Below are 17,141 nucleotides of genomic sequence, written 5' to 3'. Positions count from 1 at the left end.
GGATTTTTTCAAAAAAATGTTTTTCTGCCGGTTAAGTTGTCAAGGGCTGATTTCTTTCCCTGTAATAAAAATCCTTCTGTTTCAACCGCCAAACATCTCAGGGGAGCATTTGCAACCGTTTGGCACCATTTTTGAGTCATTTGCCGAAAGTCAGATTTTTGATGAAATTGTGACCCCCCGGGGCTTTGGGATTTTTTCAAAAAAATGTTTTCCTGCCGGTTAAGTTGTCGAGGGCTGATTTCTTTTCCTGTGATGAAAAGCCTTCTGTCTCGATCACCAAACTTTCCAGGGGAGCATTTGCAACCGTTTGGCACCATTTTTGAGTCATTTGCCGAAAGTCAGATTTTTTTCTGAAATTGTGACCCCGGGGCTTAGGGATTTTTTCAAAAAAATCTTTTTCTGCCGGTTAAGTTGTCGAGGGCTGATTTCTTTTCCTGTGATAAAAAGCCTTCTGTTTCGACCGCCAAACATCTCAGGGGAGCATTTGCAACCGTTTGGCACCATTTTCGAGTCAATTGCCGAAAAATAGATTTTTGATGAAATTGTGACCCCGGGGCTTAGGGATTTTTTCAAAAAAATCTTTTTCTGCCGGTTAAGTTGTCGAGGGCTGATTTCTTTTCCTGTGATAAAAAGCCTTCTGTTTCGACCGCCAAACATCTCAGGGGAGCATTTGCAACCGTTTGGCACCATTTTCGAGTCAATTGCCGAAAAATAGATTTTTGATGAAATTGTGACCCCGGGGCTTAGGGATTTTTTCAAAAAAATCTTTTTCTGCCGGTTAAGTTGTCGAGGGCTGATTTCTTTTCCTGTGATAAAAAGCCTTCTGTTTCGACCGCCAAACTTTGCAGGGGAGCATTTGCAACCGTTTGGCACCATTTTTGAGTCATTTGCCGAAAGTCAGATTTTTGATGAAATTGTGATTCAGGGGCTTAGGGATTTTTTCAAAAAACTCTTTTTCTGCCGGTTAAGTTGTCGAGGGCTGATTTCTTTTCCTGTGATAAAAAGCCTTCTGTTTCGACCGCCAAACATCTCAGGGGAGCATTTGCAACCGTTTGGCACCATTTTTGAGTCATTTGCCGAAAGTCAGATTTTTTTCTGAAATTGTGACCCCGTGGCTTAGGGATTTTTTCAAAAAAATCTTTTTCTGCCGGTTAAGTTGTCAAGGGCTGATTTCTTTTCCTGTGATAAAAAGCCTTCTGTTTCGACCGCCAAACTTTGCAGGGGAGCATTTGCAACCGTTTGGCACCATTTTTGAGTCATTTGCCGAAAGTCAGATTTTTGCTGAAATTGTGACCCCGGGGCTTAGGGATTTTTTCAAAAAAATCTTTTTCTGCCGGTTAAGTTGTCGAGGGCTGATTTCTTTTCCTGTGATAAAAAGCCTTCTGTTTCGACCGCCAAACATCTCAGGGGAGCATTTGCAACCGTTTGGCACCATTTTCGAGTCAATTGCCGAAAAATAGATTTTTGATGAAATTGTGACCCCGGGGCTTAGGGATTTTTTCAAAAAAATCTTTTTCTGCCGGTTAAGTTGTCGAGGGCTGATTTCTTTTCCTGTGATAAAAAGCCTTCTGTTTCGACCGCCAAACTTTGCAGGGGAGCATTTGCAACCGTTTGGCACCATTTTTGAGTCATTTGCCGAAAGTCAGATTTTTGATGAAATTGTGACCCCGGGGCTTAGGGATTTTTTCAAAAAAATGTTTTTCTGCCGGTTAAGTTGTCAAGGGCTGATTTCTTTTCCTGTAATAAAAAGCCTTCTGTTTCGACCGCCAAACATCTCAGGGGAGCATTTGCAACCGTTTGGCACCATTTTTGAGTCATTTGCCGAAAGTCAGATTTTTGATGAAATTGTGACTCAGGGGCTTAGGGATTTTTTCAAAAAAATCTTTTTCTGCCGGTTAAGTTGTCGAGGGCTGATTTCTTTTCCTGTGATAAAAAGCCTTCTGTTTCGACCGCCAAACATCTCAGGGGATCGTTTGCTACCGTTTGGCACCATTTTTGAGTCATTTGCCGAAAGTCAGATTTATTCTGAAATTGTGACCCCGGGGCTTAGGGATTTTTTCAAAAAAATGTTTTTCTGCCGGTTAAGTTGTCGAGGGCTGATTTCTTTTCCTGTGATGAAAAGCCTTCTGTCTCGATCACCAAACTTTCCAGGGGAGCATTTGCAACCGTTTGGCACCATTTTTGAGTCATTTGCCGAAAGTCAGATTTTTTTCTGAAATTGTGACCCCGTGGCTTAGGGATTTTTTCAAAAAAAACTTTTCCTGCCGGTTAAGTTGTCGAGGGCTGATTTCTTTTCCTGTGATAAAAAGCCTTCTGTTTCGACCGCCAAACATCTGAGGGGATCGTTTGCAACCGTTTGGCACCTTTTCTGAGTGAATTGCCGAAAGTCGGGTTTTTGCTGAAATTGTGACCCCGGGGCTTCGGGTTTTTTCAAAAAAATGTTTTTCTGCCGGTTAAGTTGTCGAGGGCTGATTTCTTTTCCTGTGATAAAAAGCCTTCTGTTTCGACCACCAAACTTTGCAGGGGAGCATTTGCAACCGTTTGGCACCATTTTTGAGTCATTTGCCGAAAGTCAGATTTTTGCTGAAATTGTGACCCCAGGGCTTAGGGATTTTTTTCAAAAAAATGTTTTTCTGCCGGTTAAGTTGTCGAGGGCTGATTTCTTTTCTTGTGATAAAAAGCCTTCTGTTTCGACTGCCAAACTTTGCAGGGGAGCGTTTGCAACCGTTTGGCACCATTTTTGAGTCATTTGCCGAAAGTCAGATTTTTGCTGAAATTGTGACCCCGGAGCTTAGGGATTTTTTCAAATATATCTTTTTCTGCCGGTTAAGGATTTTCTGTCCTGTCATAAAAAGCCTTCTATTTCATCCGTCAAACTTTGCAGGGGAGCATTTGCAACCGTTTGGCACCATTTCTGAGTGAATTGCCGAAAGTCGGGTTTTTGCTGAAATTGTGACCCCGGGGCTTAGGGATTTTTTCAAAAAAATATTTTTCTGCCGGTTAAGTTGTCAAGGGCTGATTTCTTTCCCTGTAATAAAAAGCCTTCTGTTTCAACCGCCAAACATCTCAGGGGAGCATTTGCATCCGTTTGGCACCATTTTTGAGTCATTTGCCGAAAGTCAGATTTTTGATGAAATTGTGACTCCGGGGCTTAGGGATTTTTTCAAAAAAATCTTTTTCTGCCTTTTATAGATTTTCTGTCCTGTCATAAAAAGCCTTCTATTTCATCCGTCAAACTTTGCAGGGGAGCATTTGCAACCGTTTGGCACCATTTCTGAGTGAATTGTCGAAAGTCGGGTTTTTGCTGAAATTGTGACCCCGGGGCTTAGGGATTTTTTCAAAAAAATGTTTTCCTGCCGGTTAAGTTGTCGAGGGCTGATTTCTTTTCCTGTGATAAAAAGCCTTCTGTTTCGACCGCCAAACATCTCAGGGGATCGTTTGCAACCGTTTGGCACCATTTTTGAGTCATTTGCCGAAAGTCAGATTTTTGATGAAATTGTGACTCCGGGGCTTAGGGATTTTTTCAAAAAAATGTTATTCTGAAAGTTACGTTCTCGAGGGCTTATTTCTTATCCTGTGATAAAAAGCCTTCTGTTTCAACCGCCAAACATCTCAGGGGAGCATTTGCAACCGTTTGGCACCATTTTTGAGTCATTTGCCGAAAGTCAGATTTTTGATGAAATTGTGACTCCGGGGCTTAGGGATTTTTTCAAAAAAATATTTTTCTGAAAGTTACGTTGTCGAGTGCTTATTTATTATCCTGTGATAAAAAGCCTTCTCTTTCGAGCGCCAAACATCGCAGGGGAGCATTTGCAATCGTTTGACACCATTTTTGAGTCATTTGCCCAAAGTAAGATTTTTGATGAAATTGTGACCCCGGGGCTTAGGGATTTTTTCAAAAAAATCTTTTTCTGCCGGTTAAGTTGTCGAGGGCTGATTTCTTTTCCTGTGATAAAAAGCCTTCTGTTTCGACCGCCAAACTTTGTAGGGGAGCATTTGCAACCGTTTGGCACCATTTTTGAGTCATTTGCCGAAAGTCAGATTTTTGCTGAAATTGTGACCCCGGGGCTTAGGGATTTTTTCAAAAAAATCTTTTTCTGCCTTTTATAGATTTTCTGTCCTGTCATAAAAAGCCTTCTCTTTCGAGCGCCAAACATCGCAGGGGAGCATTTGCAATCGTTTGACACCATTTTTGAGTCATTTGCCCAAAGTAAGATTTTTGATGAAATTGTGACCCCGGGGCTTAGGGATTTCTTCAAAAAAATGTTTTTCTGAAAGTTACGTTGTCGAGGGCTTATTTCTTATCCTGTGATAAAAAGACTTCTGTTTCGAGCGCCAAACATCGAAGGGGAGCATTTGCAACCGTTTGGCACCATTTTTGAGTCATTTGCCGAAAGTCAGATTTTTGATGAAATTGTGACTCAGGGGCTTAGGGATTTTTTCAAAAAAATCTTTTTCTGCCGGTTAAGTTGTCGAGGGCTGATTTCTTTTCCTGTGATGAAAAGCCTTCTGTCTCGATCACCAAACTTTCCAGGGGAGCATTTGCAACCGTTTGGCACCATTTTTGAGTCATTTGCCGAAAGTCAGATTTTTTTCTGAAATTGTGACCCCGTGGCTTAGGGATTTTTTCAAAAAAAACTTTTCCTGCCGGTTAAGTTGTCGAGGGCTGATTTCTTTTCCTGTGATAAAAAGCTTCTGTTTCGACCGCCAAACATCTGAGGGGATCGTTTGCAACCGTTTGGCACCTTTTCTGAGTGAATTGCCGAAAGTCGGGTTTTTGCTGAAATTGTGACCCCGGGGCTTCGGGTTTTTTCAAAAAAATGTTTTTCTGCCGGTTAAGTTGTCGAGGGCTGATTTCTTTTCCTGTGATAAAAAGCCTTCTGTTTCGACCACCAAACTTTGCAGGGGAGCATTTGCAACCGTTTGGCACCATTTTTGAGTCATTTGCCGAAAGTCAGATTTTTGCTGAAATTGTGACCCCAGGGCTTAGGGATTTTTTTCAAAAAAATGTTTTTCTGCCGGTTAAGTTGTCGAGGGCTGATTTCTTTTCTTGTGATAAAAAGCCTTCTGTTTCGACTGCCAAACTTTGCAGGGGAGCGTTTGCAACCGTTTGGCACCATTTTTGAGTCATTTGCCGAAAGTCAGATTTTTGCTGAAATTGTGACCCCGGAGCTTAGGGATTTTTTCAAAAATATCTTTTTCTGCCGGTTAAGGATTTTCTGTCCTGTCATAAAAAGCCTTCTATTTCATCCGTCAAACTTTGCAGGGGAGCATTTGCAACCGTTTGGCACCATTTCTGAGTGAATTGCCGAAAGTCGGGTTTTTGCTGAAATTGTGACCCCGGGGCTTAGGGATTTTTTCAAAAAAATATTTTTCTGCCGGTTAAGTTGTCGAGGGCTGATTTCTTTTCCTGTGATAAAAAGCCTTCTGTTTCGACCACCAAACTTTGTAGGGGAGCATTTGCAACCGTTTGGCACCATTTTTGAGTCATTTGCCGAAAGTCAGATTTTTGCTGAAATTGTGACCCCGGGGCTTAGGGATTTTTTCAAAAAAATCTTTTTCTGCCTTTTATAGATTTTCTGTCCTGTCATAAAAAGCCTTCTATTTCATCCGTCAAACTTTGCAGGGGAGCATTTGCAACCGTTTGGCACCATTTCTGAGTGAATTGTCGAAAGTCGGGTTTTTGCTGAAATTGTGACCCCGGGGCTTAGGGATTTTTTCAAAAAAATGTTTTCCTGCCGGTTAAGTTGTCGAGGGCTGATTTCTTTTCCTGTGATAAAAAGCCTTCTGTTTCGACCGCCAAACATCTCAGGGGATCGTTTGCAACCGTTTGGCACCATTTTTGAGTCATTTGCCGAAAGTCAGATTTTTGATGAAATTGTGACTCCGGGGCTTAGGGATTTTTTCAAAAAAATGTTATTCTGAAAGTTACGTTCTCGAGGGCTTATTTCTTATCCTGTGATAAAAAGCCTTCTGTTTCAACCGCCAAACATCTCAGGGGAGCATTTGCAACCGTTTGGCACCATTTTTGAGTCATTTGCCGAAAGTCAGATTTTTGATGAAATTGTGACTCCGGGGCTTAGGGATTTTTTCAAAAAAATATTTTTCTGAAAGTTACGTTGTCGAGTGCTTATTTATTATCCTGTGATAAAAAGCCTTCTCTTTCGAGCGCCAAACATCGCAGGGGAGCATTTGCAATCGTTTGACACCATTTTTGAGTCATTTGCCCAAAGTAAGATTTTTGATGAAATTGTGACCCCGGGGCTTAGGGATTTTTTCAAAAAAATCTTTTTCTGCCGGTTAAGTTGTCGAGGGCTGATTTCTTTTCCTGTGATAAAAAGCCTTCTGTTTCGACCGCCAAACTTTGTAGGGGAGCATTTGCAACCGTTTGGCACCATTTTTGAGTCATTTGCCGAAAGTCAGATTTTTGCTGAAATTGTGACCCCGGGGCTTAGGGATTTTTTCAAAAAAATCTTTTTCTGCCTTTTATAGATTTTCTGTCCTGTCATAAAAAGCCTTCTCTTTCGAGCGCCAAACATCGCAGGGGAGCATTTGCAATCGTTTGACACCATTTTTGAGTCATTTGCCCAAAGTAAGATTTTTGATGAAATTGTGACCCCGGGGCTTAGGGATTTCTTCAAAAAAATGTTTTTCTGAAAGTTACGTTGTCGAGGGCTTATTTCTTATCCTGTGATAAAAAGACTTCTGTTTCGAGCGCCAAACATCGAAGGGGAGCATTTGCAACCGTTTGGCACCATTTTTGAGTCATTTGCCGAAAGTCAGATTTTTGATGAAATTGTGACTCAGGGGCTTAGGGATTTTTTCAAAAAAATGTTTTTCTGCCGGTTAAGTTGTCGAGGGCTGATTTCTTTTCCTGTGATAAAAAGCCTTCTGTTTCGACCGCCAAACATCTCAGGGGATCGTTTGCAACCGTTTGGCACCATTTCTGAGTGAATTGCCGAAAGTCGGGTTTTTGCTGAAATTGTGACCCCGGGGCTTCGGGTTTTTTCAAAAAAATGTTTTTCTGCCGGTTAAGTTGTCGAGGGCTGATTTCTTTTCCTGTGATAAAAAGCCTTCTGTTTCGACCACCAAACTTTGCAGGGGAGCATTTGCAACCGTTTGGCACCATTTTTGAGTCATTTGCCGAAAGTCAGATTTTTGCTGAAATTGTGACCCCCCGGGGCTTTGGGATTTTTTCAAAAAAATGTTTTCCTGCCGGTTAAGTTGTCGAGGGCTGATTTCTTTTCCTGTGATAAAAAGCCTTCTGTTTCGACTGCCAAACATCGCAGGGGATCGTTTGGAACCGTTTGGCACCATTTTTGAGTCAATTGACCAAAGTCAGATTTTTGATGAAATTGTGACCCCGGGGCTTAGGGATTTTTTCAAAAAAATATTTTTCTGCCGGTTAAGTTGTCGAGGGCTGATTTCTATTCTTGTGATAAAGAGCCTTCTTTTTCGACCCCCAAACTTTGCAGGGGAGCATTTGGAACCGTTTGGCACCATTTTTGAGTCATTTGCCAAAAGTCAGATTTTTGCTGAAATTGTGACCCCGGGGCTTAGGGATTTTTTCAAAAATATTTTTTCTGCCGGTTATAGATTTTCTGTCCTGTCATAAAAAGCCTTCTATTTCATCCGTCAAACTTTGCAGGGGAGCATTTGCAACCGTTTGGCACCATTTCTGAGTGAATTGCCGAAAATCGGGTTTTTGCTGAAATTGTGACCCCGGGGCTTAGGGATTTTTTCAAAAAAATGTTTTTCTGCCGGTTAAGTTGTCAAGGGCTGATTTCTTTTCCTGTGATAAAAAGCCTTCTGTTTCGACCGCCAAACATCTCAAGGGAGCATTTGCACCCGTTTGGCACCATTTTTGAGTGATTTGCCGAAAGCCAGATTTATTCTGAAATTGTGACCCCGGGGCTTAGGGATTTTTTCAAAAAAATGTTTTTCTGCCGGTTAAGTTGTCAAGGGCTGATTTCTTTCCCTGTAATAAAAAGCCTTCTGTTTCAACCGCCAAACATCTCAAGGGAGCATTTGCAACCGTTTGGCACCATTTTTGAGTCATTTGCCGAAAGTCAGATTTTTGATGAAATTGTGACTCCGGGGCTTAGGGATTTTTTCAAAAAAATATTTTTCTGAAAGTTACGTTGTCGAGTGCTTATTTATTATCCTGTGATAAAAAGCCTTCTCTTTCGAGCGCCAAACATCGCAGGGGAGCATTTGCAATCGTTTGACACCATTTTTGAGTCATTTGCCCAAAGTAAGATTTTTGATGAAATTGTGACCCCGGGGCGTAGGGATTTTTTCAAAAAAATCTTTTTCTGCCGGTTAAGTTGTCGAGGGCTGATTTCTTTTCCTGTGATAAAAAGCCTTCTGTTTCGACCGCCAAACTTTGTAGGGGAGCATTTGCAACCGTTTGGCACCATTTTTGAGTCATTTGCCGAAAGTCAGATTTTTGCTGAAATTGTGACCCCGGGGCTTAGGGATTTTTTCAAAAAAATCTTTTTCTGCCTTTTATAGATTTTCTGTCCTGTCATAAAAAGCCTTCTCTTTCGAGCGCCAAACATCGCAGGGGAGCATTTGCAATCGTTTGACACCATTTTTGAGTCATTTGCCCAAAGTAAGATTTTTGATGAAATTGTGACCCCGGGGCTTAGGGATTTCTTCAAAAAAATGTTTTTCTGAAAGTTACGTTGTCGAGGGCTTATTTCTTATCCTGTGATAAAAAGACTTCTGTTTCGAGCGCCAAACATCGAAGGGGAGCATTTGCAACCGTTTGGCACCATTTTTGAGTCATTTGCCGAAAGTCAGATTTTTGATGAAATTGTGACTCAGGGGCTTAGGGATTTTTTCAAAAAAATCTTTTTCTGCCGGTTAAGTTGTCGAGGGCTGATTTCTTTTCCTGTGATAAAAAGCCTTCTGTTTCGACCGCCAAACATCTCAGGGGATCGTTTGCTACCGTTTGGCACCATTTTTGAGTCATTTGCCGAAAGTCAGATTTATTCTGAAATTGTGACCCCGGGGCTTAGGGATTTTTTCAAAAAAATGTTTTTCTGCCGGTTAAGTTGTCGAGGGCTGATTTCTTTTCCTGTGATGAAAAGCCTTCTGTCTCGATCACCAAACTTTCCAGGGGAGCATTTGCAACCGTTTGGCACCATTTTTGAGTCATTTGCCGAAAGTCAGATTTTTTTCTGAAATTGTGACCCCGTGGCTTAGGGATTTTTTCAAAAAAAACTTTTCCTGCCGGTTAAGTTGTCGAGGGCTGATTTCTTTTCCTGTGATAAAAAGCCTTCTGTTTCGACCGCCAAACATCTCAGGGGATCGTTTGCAACCGTTTGGCACCATTTCTGAGTGAATTGCCGAAAGTCGGGTTTTTGCTGAAATTGTGACCCCGGGGCTTCGGGTTTTTTCAAAAAAATGTTTTTCTGCCGGTTAAGTTGTCGAGGGCTGATTTCTTTTCCTGTGATAAAAAGCCTTCTGTTTCGACCACCAAACTTTGCAGGGGAGCATTTGCAACCGTTTGGCACCATTTTTGAGTCATTTGCCGAAAGTCAGATTTTTGCTGAAATTGTGACCCCAGGGCTTAGGGATTTTTTTCAAAAAAATGTTTTTCTGCCGGTTAAGTTGTCGAGGGCTGATTTCTTTTCTTGTGATAAAAAGCCTTCTGTTTCGACTGCCAAACTTTGCAGGGGAGCGTTTGCAACCGTTTGGCACCATTTTTGAGTCATTTGCCGAAAGTCAGATTTTTGCTGAAATTGTGACCCCGGGGCTTAGGGATTTTTTCAAAAATATCATTTTCTGCCTTTTATAGATTTTCTGTCCTGTCATAAAAAGCCTTCTATTTCATCCGTCAAACTTTGCAGGGGAGCATTTGCAACCGTTTGGCACCATTTCTGAGTGAATTGCCGAAAGTCGGGTTTTTGCTGAAATTGTGACCCCGGGGCTTAGGGATTTTTTCAAAAAAATGTTTTCCTGCCGGTTAAGTTGTCGAGGGCTGATTTCTTTTCCTGTGATAAAAAGCCTTCTGTTTCGACCGCCAAACATCTCAGGGGATCGTTTGCAACCGTTTGGCACCATTTTTGAGTCATTTGCCGAAAGTCAGATTTTTGATGAAATTGTGACCCCGGGGCTTAGGGATTTTTTCAAAAAAATGTTATTCTGAAAGTTACGTTCTCGAGGGCTTATTTCTTATCCTGTGATAAAAAGCCTTCTGTTTCAACCGCCAAACATCTCAGGGGAGCATTTGCAACCGTTTGGCACCATTTTTGAGTCACTTGCCGAAAATCAGATTTTTGATGAAATTGTGACTCCGGGGCTTAGGGATTTTTTCAAAAAAATATTTTTCTGCCGGTTAAGTTGTCGAGGGCTGATTTCTTTTCTTGTGATAAAGAGCCTTCTTTTTCGACGGCCAAACTTTGCAGGGGAGCATTTGCAACCGTTTGGCACCATTTTTGAGTCATTTGCCAAAAGTCAGATTTTTGCTGAAATTGTGACCCTGGGGCTTAGGGATTTTTTCAAAAATATTTTTTCTGCCGGTTATAGATTTTCTGTCCTGTCATAAAAAGCCTTCTATTTCATCCGTCAAACTTTGCAGGGGAGCATTTGCAACCGTTTGGCACCATTTCTGAGTGAATTGCCGAAAATCGGGTTTTTGCTGAAATTGTGACCCCGGGGCTTAGGGATTTTTTCAAAAAAATGTTTTTCTGCCGGTTAAGTTGTCAAGGGCTGATTTCTTTTCCTGTGATAAAAAGCCTTCTGTTTCGACCGCCAAACATCTCAAGGGAGCATTTGCACCCGTTTGGCACCATTTTTGAGTGATTTGCCGAAAGCCAGATTTATTCTGAAATTGTGACCCCGGGGCTTAGGGATTTTTTCAAAAAAATGTTTTTCTGCCGGTTAAGTTGTCAAGGGCTGATTTCTTTCCCTGTAATAAAAAGCCTTCTATTTCAACCGCCAAACATCTCAAGGGAGCATTTGCAACCGTTTGGCACCATTTTTGAGTCATTTGCCGAAAGTCAGATTTTTGATGAAATTGTGACTCCGGGGCTTAGGGATTTTTTCAAAAAAATATTTTTCTGAAAGTTACGTTGTCGAGTGCTTATTTATTATCCTGTGATAAAAAGCCTTCTCTTTCGAGCGCCAAACATCGCAGGGGAGCATTTGCAATCGTTTGACACCATTTTTGAGTCATTTGCCCAAAGTAAGATTTTTGATGAAATTGTGACCCCGGGGCTTAGGGATTTTTTCAAAAAAATCTTTTTCTGCCGGTTAAGTTGTCGAGGGCTGATTTCTTTTCCTGTGATAAAAAGCCTTCTGTTTCGACCGCCAAACTTTGTAGGGGAGCATTTGCAACCGTTTGGCACCATTTTTGAGTCATTTGCCGAAAGTCAGATTTTTGCTGAAATTGTGACCCCGGGGCTTAGGGATTTTTTCAAAAAAATCTTTTTCTGCCTTTTATAGATTTTCTGTCCTGTCATAAAAACCCTTCTCTTTCGAGCGCCAAACATCGCAGGGGAGCATTTGCAATCGTTTGACACCATTTTTGAGTCATTTGCCCAAAGTAAGATTTTTGATGAAATTGTGACCCCGGGGCTTAGGGATTTCTTCAAAAAAATGTTTTTCTGAAAGTTACGTTGTCGAGGGCTTATTTCTTATCCTGTGATAAAAAGACTTCTGTTTCGAACGCCAAACATCGAAGGGGAGCATTTGCAACCGTTTGGCGCCATTTTTGAGTCATTTGCGGAAAGTCAGATTTTTTATGAAATTGTGACCCCGGGGCGTAGGGATTTTTTCAAAAAAATTTTTTTTTCTGCCGGTTAAGTTGTCGAGGACTGATTTCTTTTCCTGTGATAAAAAGCCTTCTGTTTCGAGCGCCAAACATCGCAGGGGAGCATTTGCAACCATTTGGCACCATTTTTGAGTCATTTGCCGAAAGTCAGATTTTTTATGAAATTGTGACCCCGGGGCTTAGGGATTTTTTCAAAAAAATGTTTTTCTGCCGGTTAAGTTGTCAAGGGCTGATTTCTTATCCTGTGATAAAAAGCCTTCTGTTTCGACCGCCAAACATCTCAAGTGAGCATTTGCACCCGTTTGGCACCATTTTTGAGTCATTTGCCGAAAGTCAGATTTTTGATGAAATTGTGACCCTGGGGCTTAGGGATTTTTTCAAAAAAATCTTTTTCTGCCGGTTAAGGATTTTCTGTCCTGTCATAAAAAGCCTTCTATTTCATCCGTCAAACTTTGCAGGGGAGCATTTGCAACCGTTTGGCACCATTTCTGAGTGAATTGCCGAAAGTCGGGTTTTTGCTGAAATTGTGACCCCGGGGCTTTGGGATTTTTTCAAAAAAATGTTTTTCTGCCGGTTAAGTTGTCGAGGGCTGATTTCTTTTCCTGTGATGAAAAGCCTTCTGTTTCGATCACCAAACTTTCCAGGGGAGCATTTGCAACCGTTTGGCACCATTTTTGAGTCATTTGCCGAAAGTCAGATTTTTTTCTGAAATTGTGACCCCGGGGCTTAGGGATTTTTTCAAAAAAATCTTTTTCTGCCGGTTAAGTTGTCGAGGGCTGATTTCTTTTCCTGTGATAAAAAGCCTTCTGTTTCGACCGCCAAACTTTGCAGGGGAGCATTTGCAACCGTTTGGCACCATTTTTGAGTCATTTGCCGAAAGTCAGATTTTTTATGAAATTGTGACCCCGGGGCTTAGGGATTTTTTCAAAAAAATGTTTTTCTGAAAGTTACGTTCTCGAGGGCTTATTTTTTATCCTGTGATAAAAAGCCTTCTGTTTCGACCGCCAAACATCGCAGGGGAGCATTTGCAACCGTCTGGCACCATTTTTGAGTCATTTGCGGATAGTCAGATTTTTGATGAAATTGTGACCCCAGGGCTTAGGGATTTTTTCAAAAAAATCTTTTTCTGCCGGTTAAGGATTTTCTGTCCTGTCATAAAAAGCCTTCTATTTCATCCGTCAAACTTTGCAGGGGAGCATTTGCAACCGTTTGGCACCATTTCTGGGTGAATTGCCGAAAGTCGGGTTTTTGCTGAAATTGTGACCCCGGGGCTTAGGGATTTTTTCAAAAAAATGTTTTTCTGCCGGTTAAGTTGTCGAGGGCTGATTTCTTTTCCTGTGATAAAAAGCCTTCTGTTTCGACCGCCAAACATCTCAGGGGATCGTTTGCAACCGTTTGGCACCATTTCTGAGTGAATTGCCGAAAGTCGGGTTTTTGCTGAAATTGTGACCCCGGGGCTTAGGGATTTTTTTCAAAAAAATGTTTTTCTGCCGGTTAAGTTGTCGAGGGCTGATTTCTTTTCTTGTGATAAAAAGCCTTCTGTTTCGACTGCCAAACTTTGCAGGGGAGCGTTTGCAACCGTTTGGCACCATTTTTGAGTCATTTGCCGAAAGTCAGATTTTTGCTGAAATTGTGACCCCGGGGCTTAGGGATTTTTTCAAAAATATCTTTTTCTGCCGGTTAAGGATTTTCTGTCCTGTCATAAAAAGCCTTCTATTTCATCCGTCAAACTTTGCAGGGGAGCATTTGCAACCGTTTGGCAGCATTTCTGAGTGAATTGCTGAAAGTCGGGTTTTTGCTGAAATTGTGACCCTGGGGCTTAGGGATTTTTTCAAAAAAATGTTTTTCTGCCGGTTAAGTTGTCAAGGGCTGATTTCTTTCCCTGTAATAAAAAGCCTTCTGTTTCAACCGCCAAACATCTCAGGGGAGCATTTGCATCCGTTTGGCACCATTTTTGAGTCATTTGCCGAAAGTCAGATTTTTGATGAAATTGTGACTCCGGGGTTTAGGGATTTTTTCAAAAAAATCTTTTTCTGCCTTTTATAGATTTTCTGTCCTGTCATAAAAAGCCTTCTATTTCATCCGTCAAACTTTGCAGGGGAGCATTTGCAACCGTTTGGCACCATTTCTGAGTGAATTGCCGAAAGTCGGGTTTTTGCTGAAATTGTGACCCCGGGGCTTAGGGATTTTTTCAAAAAAATCTTTTCCTGCCGGTTAAGTTGTCGAGGGCTGATTTCTTTTCCTGTGATAAAAAGCCTTCTGTTTCGACCGCCAAACATCTCAGGGGTTCGTTTGCAACCGTTTGGCACCATTTTTGAGTCATTTGCCGAAAGTCAGATTTTTGATGAAATTTTGACCCCGGGGCTTAGGGATTTTTTCAAAAAAATGTTTTTCTGAAAGTTATGTTCTTGAGGGCTTATTTCTAATCCTGTGATAAAAAGCCTTCTGTTTCAACCGCCAAACATCTCAGGGGAGCATTTGCAACCGTTTGGCACCATTTTTGAGTCATTTGCCGAAAGTCAGATTTTTGATGAAATTGTGACTCCGGGGCTTAGGGATTTTTTCAAAAAAATCTTTTTCTGCCTTTTATAGATTTTCTGTCCTGTCATAAAAAGCCTTCTATTTCATCCGTCAAACTTTGCAGGGGAGCATTTGCAACCGTTTGGCACCATTTCTGAGTGAATTGCCGAAAATCGGGTTTTTGCTGAAATTGTGACCCCGAGGCTTAGGGATTTTTTCAAAAAAATGTTTTTCTGCCGGTTAAGTTGTTGTCACGGCCACCCAGGATGGGTCCCAGCTCACAAGAGACCTCACTCCGTTGCAGTTTATTTACAGGAAAAGTTTATTGAAGATTTCTGCTTCTCATACAGTTCAGCATTGTGGCCGTACGTCTGTCACGTTAGACCGCTGAAGTCCCCTCTGACTCCTCCCCTCTTCCACACCAACTTAATAGCCTGGCTCTAGACCACCTCTTCCTCTCCTTTCTTTTCCGCAGGGTCTTCCTGCCCCCCTGGGTTCCCTCTCTCCGTGACTCGCCTGAGGCTGAATCCTCTGCCGCCTCTTCCCCCCTCCTTCTGGCTTTGGGGCCGGGCTCCTCCCCTGAGCTCTCTCCACTTCCGCGCGCCTCTACGTTTGAACTTGGCGCGCGTACGTTGCTCCTGACCTTTCTTTCGACCGCTACACCACCCTTTGTTCTGCTCTCCACCCTTTCCGGCTGAACACCTTGCTCCAACCCCCTTTCTCTGTTCTCTCCTAATCCTGCTCCCTCCGAGAGGCTGACGACTCCACCCCCTTTACTCCGTTCCAGCTGAGACGCCTCTTGCTGCGTCTGTCTTCCACTGGGCTCCTCTCCGCTTCTCCCTTCTCCTCCCTTTTGCTTGATTAAGGTAACCCCCTTTTGAGAATCCTCTGACTCGCTGCTCAGACTCGTGGATTCCCTTAGAATTCCGTCATCTTCTTCCTCATCCTTCTGCCCCTCCTCCCACTCGCTCTCCGTCTCCTCTGTCATCTCCTCCTCTCTCCCAGAAACCCTGACATCCATCCCCCCCTCGAAGCCCCCCCTTCCCCCCTCCCGCTCGCCGGGTGCAGGTTGAGGAAAACGTGGTTCTTCCGGGGTCGGTTCAGGATACAGGTTGTCCACTTCAACGTTCTCCTCTGGCAGCTCCGTATATGTGTGTTCGAACTCGGGTTCCCCACCCAAAGACATCACAGTCTCTTCCTCCATCACTGTTTCTCCTGGCGCTGCCTGCCAAGGACCTACCATCCATCTCTGACTCCATGCCTCCCTTGGCTGATCCACCCACCAACAAGGGCCTGTCTCCTCCCCCCCCAGTCTCGGATCTCTGGTCGGGCTTGTTTCGGGCGTATGGCCCTCGGGCGAGGAGAAACCCTCGAACGTGCTGTCCGACAAAGTGGGCGTGAAAAGCCAATCATCAAAATACTCCTCGGGCATGGGCTTGTGCGGAAAAAGTGCATGGAACTCCTCCTTCAACAGGGGTTCGTCCAACGCGTAACCCGGCACCCAGCTATTGGCAGAGGCCGGAGTGCCTTCCCTGGCGAGAAAATATTCAACTCCCTCCTCCCCCCATCTCGAGTCCAGTATCTCGGTGACCTCGTTAAGAGGTTCTGGTCTTGGCGATTCCCCCCTCTCAGGCGCCCTCCTACGTGGCTCTGGGGGTGCTCCTGACTCTTGAAACCTGTGTGGGGTTTTGTAGGGAGTGAGCACCGACCTATGAAAGACCGGGTGCACCCTGGAACCCTCCGGAAGGGCTAGACGAAAAGCCACCGGATTGATCTTAGCCTCAACTTGATATGGCCCTAGCTGCCTGTGTCCTAACTTCTTCTTGGCCAATGACCTGGCCGGCATCGCGTGGGCTGCTAACCACACCCAGTCCCCAACCTGGATGTCCTCTCCCGCCCTCCTGTGCTTATCGGCCTGCACCTTATACGCCTGTTTTGCCAGCTCCAAATGTCTCCGCAGCTCCTCGTGCACCTCTTGCAACTCCGCTGCAAACTGGTCGGCATCTTGAGGCCCCCCCCCTCCTGGTGCCGCAAATCTCGGGAAGGTCCTGGGATGACGGCCATTGTTCGCGAAGAAAGGCGTCACCCCGGTGGATGCGTGTTTCGTGTTGTTGTAGGCGAATTCAGCCATCGGCAGATAGTCCACCCACGCCGCAGGTCGCTGGTTGGCGTAGCACCGCAGGTACTGCTGCATGATCGCGTTGACCCTCTCCGCTTGACCGTTGGTTTGTGGATGCCTCGCCGATGTCAGGTTGATTTTGACGTGCAAGATGCCCAGAAGCTTTCGCCAGAAAGTGGAAACAAACTGGCGCCCCCTGTCGGACAAGACGGACTGCGGAAGTCCATGCACTCTGAAGACGTGATCGATGAAGAGCTTTGCGGTCTGTTCTGCCGTCGCCACCTTGGCACAAGGGATGAAGTGCGCCATCTTGGTGAACAAGTCCACCACCACTAACACCGCCGTCTTACCTCTGGAGCTGGGCAGGTCTGTAACAAAGTCCAACGCTACCCTCTCCCACGGTTGCTGCGGTGTCTCCAGCGGTTCTAGCAATCCCGCCTGCTTCTGGTGCACTGGTTTGGACCTCTGGCAGATATCACACCTGGCGACGTAGTCCGCCACCTCTCCTCTCATCTGGGGCCACCAAAAGTCTCTAGCCACCAACTCCATCGTCTTCTCTTTGCCGAAATGGCCTGCACTAGGGGCGTCATGCAATTGTTGCAGAACCTTGGCTCGAAGCTCGTCGGTGGGCACGTAAAGGGCACCCTTACGAGTCAAAAGTCCATCTTGCAATTGAAACTCATCATTGTCTCGCGACCCTCCGCGTAGTTCCTCCATCTT

At 43.8% G+C, this 17,141-nt stretch overlaps 1 protein-coding gene across 1 annotated transcript in view; it reads right to left on the bottom strand.

Annotated features, from left to right (window-relative positions):
• MFAP2 (microfibril associated protein 2) overlaps window positions 1-14,756 on the bottom strand; it is an 89,963-nt gene extending 75,207 nt beyond the window's left edge. Inside the window, exon 1 of the mRNA XM_081923170.1 lies at window positions 14,752-14,756. The gene's annotated coding sequence lies outside the window, so the exon portion shown is untranslated. The remainder of the gene's footprint in view (window positions 1-14,751) is intronic.
• Between the last annotated feature and the right edge of the window lie 2,385 nt (window positions 14,757-17,141).

Source organism: Podarcis melisellensis (genome assembly GCF_964234715.1).
Source record: "Podarcis melisellensis genome assembly, chromosome: 8".
Taxonomy (NCBI): domain Eukaryota; kingdom Metazoa; phylum Chordata; class Lepidosauria; order Squamata; family Lacertidae; genus Podarcis; species Podarcis melisellensis.
Note: the sequence above shows the minus strand (reverse complement) of the source record. Positions and strands in the feature narration are given on the sequence as shown.